Raw genomic sequence first — 20,818 nt, 5'->3', positions numbered from 1 at the left:
CTGCACTATCTCTTGATATTTCTGCAAGCGTGGTTCTTTAATACCATACTCCCCCTGGACTTGGTTGACTATAAGTTGAGAGTCACTATAAATAGTAACATCTGTGATAGACAATGCTTTTGACAACCGAAGTCCAGCTATCAGAGCCTCATATTCTGCTTCGTTATTACTTGCTTCAAATGCAAATCTCAAAGCATATCAAACAATAAATCCTGCTGGACTTTTCAATAGAATTCTAGCTCCAGCTCCATCTTTATTACTCAAACCATCCACATATACCTCCCAAGTGGTTGGTATAATGGGATCCTCAATGGTGGACTCCACTGGTGAGTAGTTTCTACTACAAAATCGGCTAGCGCCTGAGCCTTGATTGCCGTTTTAGGCTTAAAGCTCACCTGGAACTCGCTGAGTTCAACTGACCAGGACACCATCCTTCCAGATAAATCAGGTTTATTAAGAACTTTACTGAGAGGAAAAGTTGTAAATACCTCAATTGGATGAGCCTGAAAGTATGGCCTTAACTTCCTGGCGGCCATCATGAGAGCTAGAGCCTGCTTCTCAATCTGCGAATATCGTGTCTCCGCATCTAGCAATACGTGGCTCACATAGTAAATCGGCCACTATTTTTTATCTTTCTCACAAACAAGTACTACACTGGCCGCTGAAAGGGACGTCGCTAGATATAGCTGTAATATTTCCCCCTTCTCTGGTCGAGACAAGATCAGCGATTGTCCGAGTGCTTCTTTTAACTCCTCGAAACCTTTCTGGCATTCTTCGGTCCATTTTGCCTCCTTGTTGCCCCTCAAATCTTTGAGTGCCTTGAAGAATGGCAAACACTTTTCTCCAGACTTGGAGATGAATCGATTCAAAGCGGCAACTCTCCCTGTTAAACACTGCACATCACGATAAGTTTTGGGAGCCTCCATATCAATCAGAGCCTGTATTTTGGCAGGATTAGCCTCAATACCTCTCTGTGACACCATGAAGCCCAAAAATTTGCCTGAGGAAACTCCAAAGGCGCACTTTTCTGGATTCAGCTTCATTTGATATTTTCGCAGTACTGAGAATACCTCAGTCAAATCTGCAATATGATTTGCTTTTGTAAAGCTCTTCACAAGCATGTCGTCAACATAAGCTTCAACATTCTTTCCTATCAGATCTTTAAAAATCTTGTTGACGGCCCTCTGATATGTAGCTCCTGCATTCTTCAGGCCAAATGGCATGACTTTATAGTAGTAGCTTTCACGATCAATCATGAAAGCCGTAAACTTCTCATCTTCCTTATTCATAAGGATCTGATTATACCCTGAGTAGGCATCCATGAAACTTAGAGTTTCATATCCTGCAGTCGCATCGATCAAGAGGTCAATCTGAGGCAACGGATAGCAATCTTTAGGGCAAGCCTTGTTGAGATCTATGTAGTCTGTACACATTCTCCACTTCCCATTAGCCTTTTTTACCATTACCACGTTAGCTAACCAAGTTGGGCATTCAATTGGTTCTATGAAACCAGAATTCTTTAGTTTTTCAACTTCGCCCCGAACGGCTTCATACTTTTCAATGGAGAAATTTCTCCTTTTCTGTATCACTGGTTTCGCATTCAGATCTATCCAGAGTTTATGCTCTGCGACAGCCCGATCGATTACTAGCATGTCTTCAGCAAACCATGCAAATATGTCATTATTCTATTGAAGAAATAACTTCAACTCATCTTTGAATTCCTCCAGCTGTTCAAACCCGATATAAGTAATCTTCTTCTTATCTTCGGTACACAGTTGGATTTGCTCCAGCTTCTCCACTGGTTCGGGCCTTTGCATTTCTCGCTTCCCGATCATCTCGAACTTCTATAGGTAGGCCACTCACCTTCCTCGGGCCCTCCTTGTCTTTTAAATAGGAAACGTAACATTGACGAGAGATCCTCTGGTCAGAGGAAACTTGACCAATTCCCATATCAGTCGGGAATTTTATCTTCAGGTGTTTTGTCGAAACAATAGCACCTATCTTGGATAAAGATGGTCGCCCAAGGATAACATTATAAGCTGGCAGTTCCCAAACCACCAAAAAATTGATTCGGATGGTTGTTTCCTTAGGAAAACTTCCAATAGATAAGTCCAACTGGACAGATCCTTCTGCCACCGCAGACGACCCTGCAAAACCATATAGATGCGTGGATGAAGGCTCCATCAAGTCCTCATCCACCTTCGCCTTTTGATACACTTCATAAGAAATTAGGTCAGCTGCAGACCCTGTATCAACCAAAACTCTATGCACTTCCCGACGTGCAATCTCTACCTTGATGACTATGGCGTCATCATGAGGTAAACAAACGCCTCTTACATCCTCCTCGCCAAAGGTGATAGAATCTTCACCATTCAGCTTCTTTCGCTTCTGCGTCTCTCCGGTTCCGACAAATTTGGATTTTGTCTTCAAACTGTGGAGTGATTCGGGCTCTGGTCCTCCAAAAATGGTAAGGATAGGTGACCGAGTAGCTTCAGTCACTTCCTTGCCCTTCTTAGACTTTGGACCCTCCCTTGATCGTTATGAACTAACCGAACGATCCCTTTTAGGAGCAGCCACGCGTGGCTCACGTGGCTCCTCCCTTCTTCTGCTAACAAAATTGGACAAGTGTCCCTGAGATATTAATCTCTCAATATCTGCTTTCAGATGACGACAGTCATTTGTATAATGACCATAGTTCTTGTGAATCGGCAATACTTTTCTCGATCCTGCTGCTCCCAGGGTTTCAAAAGAATTTTAGGTGGCCACTTCAAAATATTTTTCCTTTTGATGATATTTAGAATATCAGCCCAAGGAACATTCAATGGAGTATATTCACTTTTACCGGGAGACCTCTGGCGCCAAGCCTAAGATTTTCCAACCCGATCACGGACATTTTTCTTTGGCTTCTGATTCTGCTCAGGAGCCTTCTGTTCCTTATTGGAGACTTTGTTATCTCCTTGGCGCGCATCTAGGATCTCCATGACTTCGGCCTGCTTCTGGCATCTCTGTACCAACTCAGCATAAGTTGCAAGCATATCCTGTAGTAATAACTCCAGGAGTTTCCGGTTAGTGAGTCCAGTGAATAGAGCCGTCTTGGCTACTTGCTCATCCAAATTTTCTATCTCCATCGTTACTTTGTTGAATCTTTTCAGAAACTCTCTGATTGATTCGCTTTTTCCTTGTCTGACAGTAAACAAGGTTTCTTCCGTTTTCTTGACCTGTATCCCACTCTGGAATCGCCCTATGAATTTGCGCGCCAAATCATCAAAGTTTACGATCCTTCCAAATGGGAGGTTCGAAAACCACTTTTGTGCTGCTCCGGTTAAAGTTGAACCAAAAACCTTGCATAAAATTTCGTCAGAATTACCTGAAACTGCCATGGTCTGCTGATAATAACCAATGTGGGGGCCGTTGGATTTTCGGAGCCATCGAATGTAGAAAAGGTAGGCAAACTAAAGTTATGGGGAAACTGATATCCCGTAATTGGCTCGGCAAAGGGGTCTTCCGAATGACTGAGTAAATATCCTCAGTTATCCTTCCCTTAGCCAACTGCCCTAACTTCTGATTGATGTTGGCCAATTCCTGACCAATCTAGGTCAAGTGATCTTCAGCGATATGATCACGACCTCGATTAACACGATCATCGCGTGCTATTCAATCATCACGAACAGCCCGTCCTTCCCGAACATTCCGCTCGTCGCGAACTGCTCGATCATCGCGACCAATTCTTCTGACAGTTGGTGAGTGAGTTCTCACCCCTGTGTCCAACCTTGTATTTGAATCGGTTGTACTTTCCTGCGGTCTGTCGAACCGATAGTCCCGCCTAGGTTGATCGTCAACTTGTCTAGGTCCTCAGTCACCTTCATAAAAGTTCTAACCGATATTTCGGTCTTCAGCCAATCTTTGATCATGCGGTTGATCACGTGGTAACGCGCGCCTCCCTGGATCGCGATGGTCAGGCTCTTGTGGTAACACCACTCGTCTGGTGAGCATGCGGAGTGCTTGGCTCACCTCTAAGAGTTGAATCTTTACTTGATTCAATTGATCTTGGAATGTATCAGGAGGATTACGTCCTCCCTAACCACCATCTACTTCGATAGGATTTTGGCTTCCCTAGGGAACGTCTGGATTATTCACTCTAGGGATCTGAATAGCAGAATCGTGTTGTGCAGCGGTTGCTGCGGCTGCTGCCGATCTAGTCACCATGGCTTTACAAGTCTTTCCCACAGACGGCGCCAAATGATGCGTCCAAAATCTACTCAGCCCTTAGATCTCCTCGTGATGACCTGCAAAACGAAAGCGTCAAATGTGGCCCGACCGCGGGGGTCAGGAGTCCACCTCCGAAGGCTAAGTCAATTGATGAACTTAATCACAAACGGCTCTGCTAGAAGCACAGAGCTAAGGAATAAAGATATGGGAAAGGTGATCTAGATCGTGAGCCCCTGATAGTTTCTACCAGTGTGTATATGAATCTCCGTCCCTCACCTCGTATAGCAGTGAGGTTTATATAGAGTGTACCTTTGAATCTCCTTTGTCGGATGCACTTGAGCCTTCTTCGGGTAGTCGTTGGATCGTAACAGTTAGATCCGTTGAGCGATAGACTTCTACTAGTTTGGACTAGTAGAGGACTCCTGAGATAACCTCTAGGTTATGCGATGATTATCCCTTCGATAATGATTAGCCGCAGCCATCAATTTGAGTCTGCCATCATTAGGGTAATTAACCTAATCCATAAATTGGATTAGGGCGTGCTTGTGGCTGAATAAGTTTTCTTCCTCAGCAAGCTATCTTCTGGATCTGGTTCGCTCGGGAGCGAGTCGATTCCCTCTGCCTCGACCGAGGTCAAGGTTCGAATCAAGTATGAACCCGGTTCGATCATATTTTCTCCATATCAGGGAGTATGTTGTAAATGAACTTACTAGCAAAAAGAAGTTATAAAAGAACTCATTTACCAAAAACAAAATTATAAATGAACTCAAATATAACTAATATAAGTTGTTTCATTCTTAGCATTGTCTTGGTTATCTATCAGTTCGATAACGGCTACATGTCTTAGTATGTGGGCTAATAAAATTGTATACTTGAAAAGACAATATTAATGTCGAAGTGACTTCGACCATTTTACCCCCTATCCCTCCATTCATACTCTAGCATATTATTGAGTTTTTTAATACCATGTTAGTAATCACCAACATCATCAATGCCTGGAAAGAATACGACTTACAACATCAATACAAGCTCATATTAACATAGATCTGCAGATATACAACAAATATTCGAAACAATAATGCCAACCCAGCCTCACTGTTCCAAGAAGTGAAATTATGCAACGAGAGTCTTCAAAGGAACACACAAGCACACCATTGAGTTTATAAAGTATTACAGTTATATTTTTTAGATTTTTTTTTTTTTTTTTTTTTGGGATAAAATCTTGACTTTTTCTCAAGGCGTAAACATAATAATCCACAAACAAAAAAAAAAGTATACATGTAATTTGTTCCATTTTATTTACTTTTGTTAAAGCCTTGGCTAACAAGTTTGTAAGACTTGAGATCTACATGGATAGATATGAAACAATTTTATAAGACTTGAGATCTTCATGGATAGATATGAAATTAGAATTGCCATCGTAAAGGAACATCGGGTCCCATGTACCTTGAAAGGTGTGATCTCCCAAAACCCATAGCCATGTTTGTGAGGCAATCGATTCAGCTAACTGATTAGCACTAACACCTATAATTCTTTTTTTTGGCCAAACACAGAAAAAGAAATGCATTCAAAGAAACAAGTCTGGGGAAATCCTCCCAGTAGGAACAGAGTACAAATGATCAAGACCTCATGGTGGTCGCATTCACCAAACTTTAGACATACCTAAATAACGAGCACCTCTAGCTAAAAAATATGCAGAAACATTATATGTTCTCGAAAGATAGATTGCTACACAAGTGTCAAACCCCAACAACAAGCTCCTAATGAGCTTAACTAAGTTTGAACAATTCCAATCCAAAGTAGTAGAGTCACCATGTAAACTAGAGACCACAACCTGACAATCAGAAAAAAAAGCTTGATATGCTTGATCCCTATCGTAGAGGCAACTTGAAGAATGTCATACATCGCTTCCAGCTCCGCTTGTGATGCAGACAAAGCCCAACCCGATTTCATACGAGCAGCTATAAAGGACCCAGAGGATGTCGTGATAATCCCTCCATGACCACTACGAGAAGATGATGAACCCCACGAGCCATCTGAGAATACATGAAAAAAATTGATATCATCAAGGTCTCTTGTTCGTGGAGACACACCGTTTAATAATACACCTGATTAAACGATCAACATATGAGAAGCCAACAATTCAGATGTGGTCGATGTAGAAGCATCCTCCAAAAAGAGACCACTTATATCCTGCATCAAACCATTTAGAGACCAAAGAAAAGTATTTATGTTGGGTTCACGTCCTTCAAACAAATAAACATTTCTGGCTTTCCAAATTAACCAAGCTACTACACTCCAAATACTATGCACCCAATGTAAATTACCAGTATGCTGAAATAGCGATTCAATAAAGTTCCACCAGTCCACAATGTCATGACCATGGAAAAGATCTGTATCCAACCGAAGGGGAGATATCTTCCAACAAAGTTTTGCTAAAGGACAATGAAATAAAATATGAACAATTGATTCATGGGCACATTTGCAATAAAGAGACAAAGGAGTATAGCAACCACCTATTTGGAACAAATGAAATTTTGTAGGGAGAACATTATGACCTACTTTCCAGATAAACATCTTAATCTTAGGAAGTGTATGCATTTTTAAAAGCTTAGACCAAAAAGATAAAGAGACAGAAGTGGTTCCTCTAACAGATAAGCCCAAAGAGGCGTTTAGCTCCACAAAATAAGCAGATTTAACAGTAAAAATACCTGTGCGAGTATGTTTCCACATCCATTTATCCTGCAGTGCCTCAGATAAAATAGGAATCCTAAGAATTGCACTAATCTCAGGCGCCGAAAACCAAAGCTGCAATTTAGAATTATCCCTGGATCTAGAGGGCCAATGTATTAATTCACCAACCCATACAGGACTGCCAGTGGGTGAAGCTCTCCAAATACGGTTCAAAGGTAAATTAGGAATCCAAGGGTCAGAAAATACCTTTGTTTGATAACCAATACCAATACTTCGAATCAAACCCTTTTTAAGAACTTCTTTCCCAACATGTAAACTACGCCAACCCCAAGAGCAACCCTTCGAACACCTAGCATCAAGAAAATCATCATTAGGAAAATATTTAGATTTAATAATCCTGGCCCACAATGAACTAGGATTTTGAAGTAATCTCCAAACTTGTTTGGCTAATAGAGCTCTATTGAAAAAGTAGAGATCACAAAACCCTAAACCACCATGCTTTTTTGATTTACATAGCTTCTCCCATGATACCCAGGAAATACCCTTCTGAGAGCCCCTTCCCCACCAAAAAAAATCTAATTTGTTGGGATAACCCGTCTGTTACCTGTTTTGGTAATAAAAAATTAGACATTGCATAGGTTGGGAGAGCTTGAGCAACTGCTTTAATTAGAATTTCCTTACCAGCTCTTGATAATAGCTTACCTTTCCAACAAGCCAACTTTTTAGCCATTCTTTCCCGAACATAAGCAAACACCTAACTTTTAGAGACACCTATAATTCAGTAACAGTAGAGACTACCTGAAATATCAATCAGTTATATAATATGAACAAATCATTGGATGATGATTTTTTTATGTTTTATTATTTTTAACTTGTGGACCCCACATGTTTTGTCACCTAAAGCCATCGAGGAGCACAGAGTGCTCTCCTAACGGGGTGCTAATCCAAACTCCTAAATAAAAGCATCAAATCATTGGCACCTTGAAATCTGTAAAATCTCTGAATCACTACAGAAGTGATAAGGGACAGATGTACAGCATCCAATGGCTTTGCTTGCATTGTTTATATTCTTGGTCCAGCCTGTTAAGAGATGGCAATTAAAGCCTGAGAAGTGTAAAATACAATTTGACAGGCCACCTTCTTGAATGATTATTTTTGTTATGCCTGTTTTCTCAAGTCTCAACTGCTAAACTCTAAGCATGTGACCTTGTAAGAGAAGGAAGAAAACTTGAGTAGTCCGTCGTTGAGTGTGTTCTGAGTCTACCATTGAGCGTGTTCTAATTCCACCTGTGAAACCCAGCCCTAACCTTGACACGGAAACCCTGTTGTTTGTAGGTCCGACAACCAGAAGTAAAGCAAGAAGTCAGCTATGGGCCATCCCAGTGGAAGACTTGGTGACTGGCTTTGAACCCATAAGTGTTGATGACAGTGTTCTATTTATGGAAACTGAATCCTGATGAAGATCGGATTAGTTGATGGACTTGGAGTGCTCTCTATCATGGTTCGAAGGCATTTCTACCTATTAGGTAAGTCACTTGGTGTGTGTGCAAAACCCCTTTATGTTTGGATTTGATCTGAGCCCTCAATTCCCTGTTTTGGACTTGCTGTTCTGATTGGTTGACTGATTGGTCGACTGGACCAGTCAACCAATCAATCGACCAATGGGTTCTGTCTTTGCTAATTAGGTCTTGCTTGCTCTATTTAAGTCCAATCTCGAGTCTACTTCATATTTTCTGCCTCCAAACTCTTTGGAACGAACCAAAGACCTCTGCAAGTCATCTCCCTTGCGTTCTTGGTGTTTATCTTGACGGATCTTCATCAAAACTCATGTTCTTACACAAAAAGGTATGTCTACACTCTCTTCTTCTTCTTCATCTTTGTTTTCTTTCCTTTTTGGGTTGAGACAGTAGAGAAGATGTTGCATTCTCTGTTGCAAACATCTTTGTACTTATCTCTCATGATCTTCCTAAGGATTAATGGCTAAAGCAATGATCTTAATCATGATCATTGCAAGCTTTTGAAGGAATCATGATCTTGTCTTCATTCATCTTTGATTTAAATTCTGATCTTCTCAGATCTATTTTATTGATCATATTAGTAGTCAATCGCTGTGTTTTCTTTACATGATCCATGATCTATCAATCTCTAGTTGTTTCTCATTTATCATACCATGCTTTCTTCAAGAACCATGATTGATCTAATTATGGTAACTTTTGTATCCTAATTTGTAACTTGAAAACTTGATTCGATTAGTGTTTTGAAGTCCTCTATATACTAGGATGCTACCATTGTAGTTTACCCCTTGTTTGGTACCCTTTTGAACCACCAAATTCGGTTCTTTACCCTCAAAACTCTGATTTTTGAAGGCCACTGTCTCTGTTGGTCGACTGATTGGTCGACTAAGACAGTAGACCAATCCAATCGACCAATGAGTACAGCAACTCCATATTTGGTCTTTTTTGGATGTTTTGATATCGTTCCTTTTAGGGATCTTTCCTAATATGTTATATACACTTGTTTAGGACCTTCTTCTCAAGTTTGTCAAGATCTTACTTGAATTCTTAAGATTCCTTTGCGAGTTATATAAGGTAAGGATGGTTACTTCCTTAACAACATAAATTGTATATCTTAGTTTCTATATTTGAATCTTGTTAGTTTATTTCTTTGATTAGATTCTTACAATGTTATACTACTGTTGTATTGTCTTGATATCAGTAGCATTACTTGTTTATATTAAATTGACTCATGCATGATTTACTTACCAGTTTTATACAAGTTGAATGTTATTATTGATTTCTTTCCATATATGAAGTTACCATATATGTGATGTTATGGATTGATGCTTGTGTATGCTTAAGTATGGTTTGGAAAGAGGAGGTGGCCTTTTGACACTTCTGTCCTTGGACAACTACGGGAATATTATGGGATGTTTCCGGAGATGCCCTTTGGACACCTTCCTAAACTGTTGAATGACATATTTAGGGCAGTCTAGTAGTGTTTGGCTAGGATGTCCCGTTATGTCAGACCTTACGGAGGGGTATTGAGACCGAACAACCCGTGGTAGCAATGGGGATTCATGGGTGCTCAAGACCGGTAACCAATCCGTGAGAGGACAGGAATCACATTGTGGGGACCATTTATCTGTATGGTTGCATATGGTTAGACTTGGGCTCACGGGCGCTTAAGACCGGTAACCAACCCGTGAGAGGACGTGAGAGCTTCCCGTTTACCATATGTGGATGACCTATAGGGTTGATGAGTCCGTAGTCAGGGACTATAAGGACTCTAGTGTGAAGGATACCGGAAAGGATCGTCAGGGACGAGGAATGGACGTATCTGGATCTGACTTGATGTAACTGAGTAGGAGACTTGCATTTTGCTAGGTTTTGACCCTGACATGCGTCGGTACTTAGACCAATGGTGATGTGAGAGAGTGGTGACCTATACCCCAGCCATGGAATGTCCCGAGGGATGCCGGACCCACTACCAAAAGGCGTTGTGTGATGAGACCTTCCTAAAGAAGTACGGTGTTATTACTTAAAGCATGTCTGCCAATAGAGACCAGCATACATAGAGTTAGAATCATATTGCATCATGTGTTTCATATCATATAGTATTTTACTTTGCTTTGAAATCCTGTTATATATGTTGATATGGATTAACTGCCTTACTGAGTTTCGTTGAAACTCATTCCTTTTGTACAATGTTTTGTTAGACTACTCTACAGGTTCTAAGTATCATGACTGCTCGTATGAAGAAGCGCAAGGAGAAGAGGCATATCTCCAGGAAGGTGATTGCGGTTACGTCAATTACGTTGAAGATTCCGCGGGTGGTTATGCTGCGTACGATGCTTAGTCCGACCATAAAGTGGAAGCGCCCTTGTGCCATTTTTGAGATTTATACTTATAGAGATGTTGTCTATAATATTGAGAACAATTCAGTTACCTATTGTATCTGCTATTGGGATTAGATTTCATTATGTTCCTTTTCTTTTTGAACTACTATTCCGCTGGTTGTAGAGTGGGATTCCGCCTCACTTTACTTATTGATTTAGACACTTTGATTATCTTTCATACTCTGATTATATACATGGTGTATTCTTTCCTTATTTGGATCTTTGGTTTATCTTTTGCACATTGATTATTATTGTTCATGATTATGTTATTGTCTATGTGGGAGGTTGATTACTCGATACTTGGTCTTCAGGGCTATGGATCACACACTCGGGTATGCCAGGTAGGGTACCGGCTGGGTGGATGTGACACCACCATTGTGCACGTTCCTCCTCTGTGATTTTTTGTCCACTTCTTTCTCAACCGAAGTGCCTCATCAAAATGAGAGGGGAAGTATCCTCATCAAGACCCCCTGACCATGAGCATCAAAGATTCCCTAATAGTGAGCCTTTTATCCTAGATGAAGAAGCTGAGATTCTTCTAGATCAAGCTGATGAGCTTGTTTTAGTAGGAAAAGTGATGAAAGGCAAACCATTTCGTAAACAAGCAGTTACAGAAGGTCTAGTTAAAGCCTGAAACCTAAACTATAGTGTTGAAGTTACAGAGGAATGTGAGTATTGCTACACCTTCTACTTTGATCATCGCATGGATGTGGAGAATGCTTTAGATCGAAGTCCTTGGACAGTGGCGGAAACCTCCTCCTCCTAGGACGCAGTAAAGAAGAAGATAGTTTCAATCTTGTTTTTACTGATCTATGGTCCCAATTACACGGACTTCCCAGGAAGCTTATAAATTTGGAAAGAGGAAGGAAGCTAGCTGAAAGGATCGGTGTTCCTGGGTAAACCATGATAATCAAAGGAGAGTTTAATGGGAAAAAGGAAGAGTTTATTCGATGTAGAATTTGGGTGGAAACGAGAATTCCATTGAAGCATGAGATCATTATCCACAGAAGAAATGGCTCGAATTTACGCATCAACGTCAAATACGAGATTCTTCCCATATATTGTGCCTATTGCAGATTATTAGGACATGAGGACAAGAAATGTGAATCATTCTTCGAAGATCAAATAACACATTCCACAGCTCATGGAGGTTGCAACACATCTCGATGTCCCCAAGCTCCCAAAGAAGAACTCTTCTCCATGGTGCGAGATTTTGTTCCCCCTATGAGGATCATTGAAAATGCCCATGTATCATTCCCGGAGGAATCTACCCAAACCACACATGAGGAGGACGATAGTGGTTGCAGTAGCGATGCTCCGGCTGGAGCTAACTAGGTACGACACCACTGTCAAGACAGAGGACTAACAACTACTGAAATACCACGTTCAATGGGTAGGCTGCTGACAGGAAGACATCTGAACACTAAAGTTTCAGATGCTGCAAATCACCAGACCATATCTTTGGTCTATAGCTACTCCCAAGATATCAACGTTAACCTAGAAGAAACATCTAGCCACCTGCACAACACCTCTGACCCGCAACCCAACAGAAACGCTGAAAATACAAACTACCTGCCATTTAGTCTCCTAGCTTTGCTACAGTCCCATTTCCTTCAGTTTCCTGAGTCGGCAACCTCCATTCGATCTCTGCTTCATATCCTGGACAACGTTTCCAGTAATTCCCAAAATACCAATATCCTTCCCATAAACCAAGGAGTAGTTAGTACCCAGAACCAACCTCTTGTCCCATCCAATTTGGCCTTTTATCAAGAGTCAACTTCAAATCTCACTATCATGGAACCCAACATTTGTGAGGATAAAAAACCCACTCAACCCACACCCGCCCTTAATCCTAACCTCATGGCCCAAATGAAGCCCACAGCTAACTTAAGCCCTGAACCCATAGCCCATTTGATGCCCACCACCCAATGCACACAAGAGCTATCTATTCAGAGTTCCATAGAATACATGGGCCAAAGAAATTCTAGTCCATCTTTGGGTTGAAATTCCCCCACCATCCCTGAGAAAGGTGATAGAAGTGGAGTTAAGAGGATTTGGACCACCTCCAACGATGAAGAAGAAACCACCTCAATGGAACATGACTTAGCAAACTCAGAGTATTTTTTAGGGTCTCGCCCCTTGGAGGTTGGGGAACAGCTTCAAGGGGAGCCATGAGAGCCCTGAGCTAGAACTGCCAGGGGTTGGGGAGACCCTTGACAGTTCGTTGCCTGAAATACCTCTCCCAGAATATTAGGCCACATGTGGTATTTCTAATGGAAACAAAATGGGGGGAAAAAAAGAATTTCACAGATTAAATTTTGACCATCATTTTGTGGTTCCCTCGGTGAACAAGGCAGGTGGTATGGCAATCATGTGGTTGGACTCAATCCATATTCAGGTTTTATATGCAACCAACAGAATAAATGATTCTTATGTCATGAAGATAAATGGGGAGGAAATGCATGTTATGATGGTGTATGGTGATCCTATTAAAGAAGAGCGATCCAAAGTGTGGGATTTGCTCACTCAAATCAGCAAAAAAAAGGGATAAAGCATGGGCTTTCATGGAGGGAGAAGTATGGAGGTAATATGCAAAGGAGTAGAGATATTGAGAACTTTAGAGGAATGCTTAATTCCTACTGTTTGATGGACTACAAAACTCGAGGCCCTTCATTCACATGGACAAATCATAGGAAGGGAAAGGACAATATTAAGAGCAGATTAGACAGGGTTTTGGTAAATGATGAATGGAACATAAATTTTCAAAATTCAGCTGTCAAAGTCCATTTGGCTGTGGTTCAGACCATCTCCCAGTCTCTCTTGATTCCAATGGGTTTAAAGTCAGAGGAGAAAAGCCATCTAGGTTTGAGATGATGTGGTTCTTGAATGAGGACTGTCCAAAGGTAGCTAAGGAAGCTTGGGAACTGAATGCTAAAGGCTAGGCAACGGCAAGAATCCAACATAAAATATGAACATCAAGGAGAAGTTTACAAAGTGGAACAGGAATGCATTCGAGAATGTGGAACAAAAAATTCAGAGGTACTTCAATGAGTTGGAATCGCTTCAAGACTCTCTCCCTTCCCCTATAAATCAAGCAAGAGAGGAAGAGATTCAAAATTTGCTAAGAATAGAGCTTCAGAAAGAGGAAGTAAAATGGCTACAAAAGGCGAAAATTCAGTCGGCAAAGGGATGGATCGGAATAAACATTTCTTCCATTCGACACCAATAAGAAGAAGGAAGTCCAACGTATTCTGAAGATGACACTCAAATCAAGAAAATGGTCTAAATCATAGAAGGAAATTAAAGAAGATATTCAAGCTAGATATGAAGAAATTTTCAAGGCTAAACCAATTGACAAAGAGGCTCTCGATCTGGTATTAACTGCTATAAAAGAGAAGGTGAACAAAAGCAAATGAGGACCTATGCAGAATTCCCTAGGAGTAGGAAATCAAAACAGCACTTTGGGCAATGTCACCTCTCAAAAGTCCTGGCCCTGACGGTCTCCCACCAGGTTTCTTCCAACAATTATGGTCTCTGGTCAAATCTGACCTTTGTGAATTTGTGTCTGAATTTTTCTTACTGTCTAATCTTCCTAGATCTACCAATATTACTTTTGTTTGTTTAATTCCAAAAATTGATCATTCTGAACAAGCCAATCATTTTATAATTTCTTTATGTAATGTGGTTACAAAAGTGATCAGTAAAGTATTAGCTAGCAAGTTGAAGTGTTACCTGGACTCTCTTATTGATTCCCCCCAGTCAGTTCATTCCTGATCGGCTCATCTCAAACAGTGTGCTAGCCCACGAGACATTTCACTATATCAAGCACAAGAAGAGAGGCAAGAAAAGATATGTGGCGATGAAGCTAGATAGGTGTAAAGCACATGATCATATGGACTGGAATTTTATCATACACTTGATGCAAGCCAGGGGTTTTTGTGAAAGATGGACACAAATGGTTAAATCTTTAATCACTTCGGTGTCTTACAGGATCCTGATCAATGGTACACCACATGATACAATCACCCCCTCCCGTGGTATCAAGCAAGGAGATCCGCTTTGCCCAGCTGTTTTTGTGTTATGCTCTCAAGCTCTCATGGCGGTTTTAGCTGAAGAGGAAATGGTAGGATTCATCAGAGGTATTAAAGTTCATAATATATTAGAGCCCTTCTCCCATCTACTATTTGCCAATGACAGCTTAATTTTCTCAGAGGTGAAATTAGAGGAAATTCACAACTTAAAGGCGTGCTTGGACTTCTATTGCAAAGCAAGTGGTCGATAGGTCAATTATGAGAAGTCGTGTCTTACCTTCAGTTTGAATACTCCTGCAAAAATAAAAATGTGGTTCTCGCGCATTCTGAAAATCAAATATGGAGATGGTCCTAAAAAGTATTTAGGTCTTCCAGTTGACTTCGGAACATCTAAGGTTGAGCTTTTTAGGGAACTAAGGGAGAAGACATGTGATATCATGCAAGGTTGGAAGAAAAAGACTCTCTCTTATGCAGGAAAAGTGACATTGATAAAGTCTGTAGCATTATCTCTAAACTCATAAGCAGACTCCCATGTTAAACTCCCGATTTCTCATCATAACAAAATCAAGCAAGCTATCACCCATTTCTTTTGGGAAGAAGAAAAGGAGCGAGATAAATTATGCTGGATTTCTTGGAAGAGATTATATAGATCAAAAGAGAATGGAGGGTTGGGATATAGGGATCCAACCAAACAAAACAAAGCGTTTCTTACAATAGTAGCGCGGAGAGTGTGGTCTCAACCCTAGCATACTAGGCTCAGTTCTACAATAACCTGTATTTTCCAGATTGCAATTTTTTGGAGGCTCGTGAGAAACCTAATGCCTCATGGGCATGGAAAGGGACCCTAGAGGGCAGAAAACATCTTGTGGAAGGTCTTGCTTGGAATGTGGGTAAAGGTGATAACTGATAAGATCAACATTTGGGAAGACAGGAGGTTACTTTCGGTCCCAGGAAAGAAAATTCAACACCCAGATTTCAAATGCAATGACCTCTTGATGGTTAATGAGTTGATCAACCCCATCAATCGATCTTGGAAGAGTGGGCTGATTAAGGCCAAGCTTCATCATGACGATGCAGCAGCAATCCAAAGTATTCCTCTCAGCATATACGCTAATGAAGACTTGCAAGTTTGGGGAGACTCAAATAATGGTAATTTTACCACTAAATCAATGTATTACATGATCTGCAATAGAATGGACTTATCTTATGGAGAGGAGCAGCAACTAATTAGCAAAGACTCTTGGAAAAATCTTTGGGGTTGCGAGGTGAAACCAAAGGTTAAAAACTTCTTATGGAGGTCATGTGCCAAAGGGATTGCGACTGCTAATAATCTCATCAGAAGACAAATTAAAGTGGAAGCTGATTGCTCTAGATGTGGAAAGTCACCGGAATCCATTGATCATGTCCTCTTCGAATGTAGCTTTGCAAGAGCAGTCTGGCTGAGCTTCCACTTTAACTTCAAACCACTGGAAAACCCAAAAATCCACCAATTTATTGAATCTTGGAAAAAAGTGTTCAATGAAAAGAAGATGGACCAAGAATTGGGTGGCAGGGCAGCATACTTGTGTTGGCACATTTGAAAGGCTCGCAATAATTTCCTCTTCAATGGAGTTGTTGGGTCACCTAGTGAGATAGCCCATTGGGCCTCAAAGGACTAGGAGATATTCAATGAAGCATGTAAAGGTACTCCTATATCCTCTGTTCCTAATCCTTTAGATCATGTGGCCAAAGAGATCAAGTGGACTCCCCCTGTAGCCCCCTTCCTCAAGCTTAATGTGGATGTGAGTCTGAAAGGAGAAAAATCTAGAATGGGTTTCCTAATCAGGACCCAGTCATGAGAGGTAATTTTGGCAGTGTCAGACCCGATCCCATTTGTCTCAGTGCTTGGCGGCAAAACCCGTACAATTAGAGAAGGTGTTTTGGCAGTTGTGGCGGACGAGGTGGACTACTTATTGGTGGAATCTGACAATCAAGAGCTTATCTCTTTGTTGAACTCCGATAGAGAAGCTCCGTTGGAGGTTAAAGAAATTGTAAGGGATATTAAACAGTTGGGGTTGTTATTTTCAATTGTAAGTTCTCTCATATTTCCAAGTTGGGTAACAGTTCAGGAAGGACATACTGGCCGATTTCCACTCCATGGATTCTCAATCCAAAGTCAAAATCTGCGTTAAGCCACCTTCAAAGAACTGACAAATTCCTCCTTTCTCCACAAACTCTCTTTTAAAAGCTTAGAACTTCCCCATTCCTCTTCTCAGAATTAAAAACCCACTTCTATAGAGCACTTGTTCTCTAGGAATATATCTAGTTCTTCCCTTCTAAGAATTCCAGGTTTTAGCAAGATATGGAGAACTTCAGGTTGGCCATTGTCTTCACCACCTGCATTTTAGTTTTGATGGGTCTCCTCGGAGCCACAACTGCAGTAGAAGATTTCGAAAGAATTGCACCGTCACCAGCCATGGAGAGTGTTGGAGTTCCCTGTCAGCACCAGCCATTGTTGCAGCTATAGTTTCACTGGTGGCTTGGTTCTTCTGAATTGATGTGTTTTTAGATTGACTTCTTCATATTCTTTTGTAAATGGGTTGTCTTTGATTTTGTTTTCTGCATTTTGTAGATATTTAATTCATGGATATTGAAGCACTACTTGGGTATTGTTTCCATCGTTTTGGATTGGTCACTATATATATATATATAGGATGGGCCTTTCACAATTTCATTCAACTTGGTTTTCTCTTGAGCATCATGGATCCCTGCATATATGACATGAAATACATTGCTGCCTTCCTTTTTTTTTTTTTTTTTTTTTGCTCGATTGAATAATTCTTGGCTGACTTAGAACCAACCTTTGTGGTAACTCCATTAATTCCTAACAGTAGTTATGAACTTATGATTACCAGCAGAAAACAGAGTAGTGCCTAATAAAGAATTACACTCATATGAGCACCTCTGCAGGAAAAATATAATCCATAGTTTCATTGTTATAAATGTATATAATACCATCACTTGAAAGTGAGATCTTTACTTAGATGTGATAAACAATGAAGACACAAGAAGAGCTTTGTTATACAGCTAATTAAACCTGATAAAATTCTCTGTTGTAGTCTTCCAGTCAATCTTACATCCCAATAAATTTAGAAGGTTGCAAACTGCATTAAGTAGTCTCCACTAATCTCCATTGATGAAATGAAACAAATGAGAATAGATATCATCACACCAGTTGTCCACCATGCTTGCTTCAACAAGGTTTATGGTCCCAAAGTTGTCAGCATGTAAGAACATCACAATATAGATGCAAACAGAGTTCTATCATGAAAGACCCTAGAGCTTAAAGTAGTAATTGAAGACAAACAAAGTAATGGGTCTAATAAGGATGGCACATATTTCTATCTGGAAAAAGAAAATACATATTTTGCTTCATAGATCAGTAGCTAAAAGAATCTCAGTCCAAGAACCGAACTGAATTCATCCTTTTTTCAAGGAAAATGTGTTGTACTGATTGAGTAATGAAACTCACTAACTGGCCATATATACACATTCATGGGTGACTAGGTGCAGAGTTGAGCTTCCATAGTAGTTGAAGATGGAGTCAAGGTGTAGTGTTAAGCCTCAGAAGAAAAGTGGTGACCCGAGGCACAATGGTACAATGGAAGAGTGAATGAGAATACTAGTCCCTCCTACAATAGATTCTGATGTATGCACCTGCAGCTTGGAAGACAGAAAATTGCAACCATGGGGATTTGACTCTAGCAAAGGGACAAGCAACCAGTTTGGAGAGACAATTATACAACTTGAAGCGCATGTGGTTTATGAATAAGCTACCTATCCAAAGCAGACCATGGCCTTGCAATGGATAACAGAGACTTTGGCATTTGGGTGGAGAAGCCAACGATACACAGAAGCAAAGTAAGCAACATAGACAGACATTCAAAGAGGTGTTTTGCAATTTGGTAATAACCAGAGGTGATTATAAATACATTGAAGCAAAGCAAAGTAAATAAGCACCATAGACATTTAGAAATGTTGCTACAGCATCTTAGATCTGACTGCAAATCAAGCCATAGAAAAGGGTACTTTTCTGGAACTAAAACTTTCTTTTACTGAAATTTGAGTCACCTTTTAATATTGAAAACAACTGCAATACCCCAAACAAGAGAAACAAAAGAAGGGGAAAATCAGAGGTTAATACAAAATTTGTTAATTAGGCAAGAAAAGAATGAACAGATAGTAAAAACAGTACTGATTTGTTAAACAGAGCCAAACGGGAGAGCTCAGCATGTATAGTCAAGGAAAGTAAAAAGATTTAACAGAGATTCCACGACAGTTGAAAACGGAAACCACATTTTAAAGCAAATTCTAAAAGTGAACAGAATTTGGATCTCAGCTGGCTGATTCCTCGAGAACTCTAGAAAACAAATTGGAACGTTGAGAATTCCCACCCGCCAAGCCAATTAATCCTTCCGAAAAACGAAGATTCTCTCGTTCTCAAAGAGAGAGTTTTGTTTAATTTGATCTTGACAACTAGTGTATTAGTGAGGTTCCCCGGCAAAGAGAACCTCTACAAAAATTGGCGTATGCCGCTTTGTGCGGCGAGCACACGGTATTCTTTAGTAAAAGGCGAAAGAATAGTTCGCTCTGTGCTCACCGCTCAGCTGCGTGGATTGCTTTTGAATTCTAGTGCTTCCTAAATAGGGTCCTCGGAGGACAAAGTTGCTTCTTGTTCCGATGTGGGACAAATTCTTAGTTCCTCTTTCCCTACTGGTTTTTCTGAAGAAACAAAGGCTGCGTTTGTTTGCAAAGGTGGGGTGGGAAAAAAGGGGTGGGAAAAAAAAACATATGGGTCCCACATGTAGTGGGGTGAGGGAGAAGAAAAGGAAAGGAAAGGGTTTTGTGGAAAAGTGATGGGGTGGGTCCCACTTTTTACTTTTCCCAACTTTCCCACAAAATCCCATCAAATATGTGGGGTTTTAAAATAGCATGGGGTGGGAAAGTTGAACTGCCACATCAGCAGACAAGGTTCCTTGATTCAAGGAACCTTGTCTCCCACTTTCCCACCCCAAGCAACCAAACACTCTACCATTTTAGGATTTAAAGGAAAAGTAAGAAATTTACACATTTTTCAAGAATTTTCCCACCCCTTTTTTCCCACCCCACCTTTATTCCAGCAAACAAACGCAGCCAAAAGGAATACGCTTAGGAAGGTATCAAACTGTAAAAATCAAGAACTGAGATGGTCTCTCCCTCATCAACGCGTAAAATAATCCCACGAAGTATCACCCAAGCTTGTTCGCTGATGTCAAAATATGGTTTTCATTCTTTTGTGCATGTATGGATATCCCCATTCTAATAGGGACATAAACAGATGGGATGGTGGCAATACCATATCTGTATCTTTATATTGGTTTTGATAATATTTTATTAATTTGGACATATTTAACTGGATTTGGATGATGTTCAGATGGTTAACTTTTTTAAACAAATTATCTTAAATGGGTATGAATGCAAAGTGAATACAAATTTTGAACTACCTGTTAATATCTTTACAGGATTATTGGCTAGTCTTAGCTTTGAAATTGAAGAATATAGCAACTTTCCTTTCTTTTATTATTCTTAATCTTCAATTTTTCTTAAATTTTTCATTCTCAATTTTCCTTTGTATTTACTGTAATAGAAACATAAAAAGAATATTCGAGTGTTTTAAATTAATCATTGATCGAAAAAGAGTATAACCATATTCACATCCTACTAATAATCAAACGGATTCATATACCCTAAATTGATATGGATGCAAATTCAGAAATGGATTTAGATTACCCATTTACAACCCTACATTCAAACATTTCACATTTCTTGAGACTCCAGGTACAATAAAAGAGGGTAGCCCTAGGTGCATTGACAAAGTTGTTCCATTCTAATCAAGTGGCTACGAGTTACTGTAGAAATAACCTCTTTGGAAAATAGGGTAAAGCACGCCAATGGAAGGATAGTGCAGTGG

General features: G+C 40.3%; 1 non-coding gene across 1 annotated transcript; it reads right to left on the bottom strand.

Moving 5' to 3' along the window:
• Positions 1–19,359: 19,359 nt before the first annotated feature.
• On the bottom strand, positions 19,360–19,477 carry LOC148998666 (U5 spliceosomal RNA). The gene has a single exon (XR_016171139.1). It is a non-coding gene; the product is annotated as a U5 spliceosomal RNA (small nuclear RNA).
• Between the last annotated feature and the right edge of the window lie 1,341 nt (positions 19,478–20,818).

This window comes from Hakea prostrata, unplaced genomic scaffold, assembly GCF_041222555.1.
Source record: "Hakea prostrata isolate BN-2017 unplaced genomic scaffold, UWA_Hpros_2 contig_196, whole genome shotgun sequence".
Taxonomy (NCBI): domain Eukaryota; kingdom Viridiplantae; phylum Streptophyta; class Magnoliopsida; order Proteales; family Proteaceae; genus Hakea; species Hakea prostrata.
The sequence above is the reverse complement of the archived record's forward strand: the minus strand, read 5'-3'. Positions and strand labels throughout refer to the sequence as shown.